Source organism: Aegilops tauschii, chromosome 6, assembly GCF_002575655.3.
Source record: "Aegilops tauschii subsp. strangulata cultivar AL8/78 chromosome 6, Aet v6.0, whole genome shotgun sequence".
Taxonomy (NCBI): Eukaryota; Viridiplantae; Streptophyta; class Magnoliopsida; order Poales; family Poaceae; genus Aegilops; species Aegilops tauschii.
The window spans coordinates 321,266,056-321,269,564 of NC_053040.3; positions in this window are offsets into that span (position 1 = coordinate 321,266,056).

Sequence of the window (3,509 nt, forward strand, 5' to 3'; positions counted from 1 at the left end):
AAAATATATTTTTGTGTAACTAGTTACTCCTGTCTTTCTACTTCCTTTCGCTGATATGTGGGGCATCCGGCAACGGGGTCCACGTGCCATATGCACAAATTAGAGTGCACAACTGCACGGTAGACACACCCCGGTCGTAGCGCCGCAGTAATGCCCAATGAGCCGTCAAATCACAAACCCCCCTTTCCAGCTTTAGCAGTAAGCTGGACGGACGAAGCGGCAATATTTCACTGGGCCTAAATCCCCTTCTCCCTCGTCTGCTTGTTCAGAGAAAACCCCCTCTCGGCGATTGCATAGGGTTTTCTCATGGAGAACCAGGTACGAATTCTTCATCCATCCCCGATAAATCCAAGTCCCTTGGTCGCGGGTAATCCTAGGATGGCAGCCGCCGCCGTTGATGCATTTTTCTTCCTACTGAATCTAGTGTGTTTCATTTGTAGTGCCCAAAGTGCAAGGACCCTACAGGTTTCTGCGCCCTTGGCGAGACGCCACACTTGTTCCTTCTCATCCTAACACAAGATTTTAAAACGCACATAGTATGTTCCTAGAATCCTCTTTTCTATCTGGGAGGGTGGGGTTTTTTTGAACATGTTGTCGACTAATTTGGAAATTTGGATTGCTATATTTGGATAAAAGGTACTACCAGTACGATGGTCAACACTGACGTGAAGGAGGAAGTTATTTCTAGATTTGGATAGGGAATACATTGTGTTCTCATATTATTTTTCCTGCAGTGCATTATTTGCTCTGCCAGAACACATGTACTCAAGATGCTCGGCCTTGCCATAACTGAATACACCAGTTTAATGGTCATAGCGAAGGCAAGCCATGGATATAAGTTCCGACTTGGGTTCATGAACCAAGAAGATCGCTGCTTTTTTTATGGACGAACTTGGATAAACTTTCTCAAGTGTTACGGACTGAAAGTTGGCGCACGAATGTTTATGGAAATAGTGGAACCTGGTCTCATCTTCACTGCGATCTTCCACCCCGACGTCGTTCCAATTGTTCATCGATGTTAGTTTTGTATCTGGTTCTTGCTTGTTGCCTCGATTACTTCTTAATCCACCTATTCTGTCTAACTAATCACAATTTAACTTTAGAAGTAGCAACGAATCTCTCACGAAGATGCTACTTCTAACTAATATTTTCTTATAATTGGTGGCACGTGTAGGTTTTTTCAGAGTTAAGCAGGTTGCTCGTTTGTTATTCTGTAACAACTCGGCTGTTACTGATGGCACTGAAGTTGAATGGGACGACATCCACAAGTTCCTACACTTTATTGATCGTCTTGAGGTCCTTGTGGGGCGTTTCAATGGTGGAAGGCCACGTGGGATATCTGTGCCACTGCTACACTCATTGAACAGGTCCAATTGTGTTGAGAAACTTATGGTACGAGCTGTTTTCTGTTATATATGTTGTTCATAAACTATTGCTTATACACAGTTTTACAGCTGTGATCTTCTTGAAACAGAAACTGCCCAGTTCTATTGTTCCTATACAGATGCCTGACCATGGTCGGGTCAGACTTGTGCTTGGTCACAACATGATGTTTATGTCGACCTACTCCATTCCCCTTGGAGGTGAAAAGATACTTATTCATGGGTGGTCTCAAATAATGAAGGCCCGTCCATCTTGTAGAATAGGACAGAAGATTATGTTCCTCCTTTTCCATGTCTCTAAAGCGAATATCCTGTTTATTGACCACATTGCGAGATGAAGCCGCTTTCAGAAGGTTGTGGATGCGCGGGGTGGCGCCTGGGCCTTGTCCCTGGGCTTGGCGGCCTCACCCTTGGTTAACTGTAGGCAAAGTAGCACTGTTTGAGGCGTGCTTTGTACGGTTGAACCTGTATAAGTACTCATACTGCTTTCAGCTATGGTTGTTAAGTGCCCCTGCTGGTTTCAGTTAAGGTTGTTAAGTACTCCTGCTGCTTTTACAGTCTGTCATGTTTCTTCAGTCCTGTCTTCCTCCAGCCGCCAAAACCAAACCAGCGCCGGCGGGGCCGCCTGCTTCCGCCTCCCACGGTTAGCTGCGCCTCAGCGCACGCATCGCCGCCCCACCGTCTCCTAAATCATTAACGCCGACGTCTGAGGCCTCGTCGTCGTCCTCCGCACGCTTTGGTGCGCTCGCCGTGGCGCCGCCCTGTCGCGTTCTCAACATGGTCAACAAACAATAGGAATCGGCAGAAGTACGTGGAGAGGATGACAGTAGGGGCCCACCATGTCAGCGTATGGAAAAATAAAATGCTTCCTCCTAGTGTTTTCCTGACATCTGGGACCCACGACACTGTGAGCGTATATAGTCAATAGACAAGAGAACAACACAAGATCGGCTGACACCTAGGACGTAGCTGCTCGAGCAGTATTTTTTTTGTTATTCTTGAGACGGAGCAGGATTTGAACTGGGCTGTGGCCCGTCTAGCCCAGGCTTATATTTTATGTTCACCATGTGACCAGCCCAGCTATTTTTTCTTTGTGAAAATGAGCCTAGTTTATTTTTTCTAAAGAATACCCAATCTAGGCCTACTTATTTTTCTATGCCCTGATGGGCTGCAACTCTTTCAAGACGCCTACAAATCTTGAAAGTAATATGAAATGGGTTGTAAATATAAAACCAGATGACAAATTGAAAATTACTTTATAATTTCTGAATTTTTTCACATTTTCAGATTCCTATTTCACTGGGCATTAACCTAATTTAAATATATCTTAAAAGTACTTTAAATCTGGCTCGACATTTTGGTATTAAAAATAGTTTGGAACCCACAGAAATATGTGAAATTGGCCCTGGCCAACCAAGAAAAAACGGACTACAATAAATTGCATAAGAAGTCGCAGTGAGCTATATATAAACTATTAAAAAAAGAGGGAATGGTCTGACTTGTGGGCCAATTAAGTTGACGCGTATGCAAGATTTTTTTAGTTATTATATACGTCAACAAACGATTCTAGCAGACGTAACCGTTGGATGTCAATCCAACGGCAGTCGTGTTTCTTCAATCTCTGATCTTCTTGCTCCAGCTGCCAAATCCAGCACTGGCGGGACCGCCTGCTCCCTCCTCCCGTGTAGGCCTCACTGCCCCTACTACTCCCACTGCTGGCCAGGGCATCCCTCTACTCACCCACACCCCTTGTTATTCTGCGGGGACGGCAGCCTCACACCGCAGCCGAACCAGTAAACCCTCGTACTCCTCTCCGCGTGGGCACCCACTGCTGCGTCTTCCCCGGCTCCGCATCGTCCCCTTCCTAGGCCTTGCTATCGTCCACTGCCCTGGTGCTCTCAGCGCGGCGTGGTCAACGTGGTCAAGGAACGACTTCCATCGGAAGAGTACTGTACGTGGAGAGGCTGACAGCTGGGTCCACGGCAGCCGCAAGGAAGTGCCTCCTTATTACGCGGAAAATAATTATTCCTCCACCTAACAGCAGGGACCCACCGGACGGGCCACCGTATTTGGCGAAAAAATGTTTCCCCCCTGACTGCTGGGAACCACCGGACGGGCCACCGTATT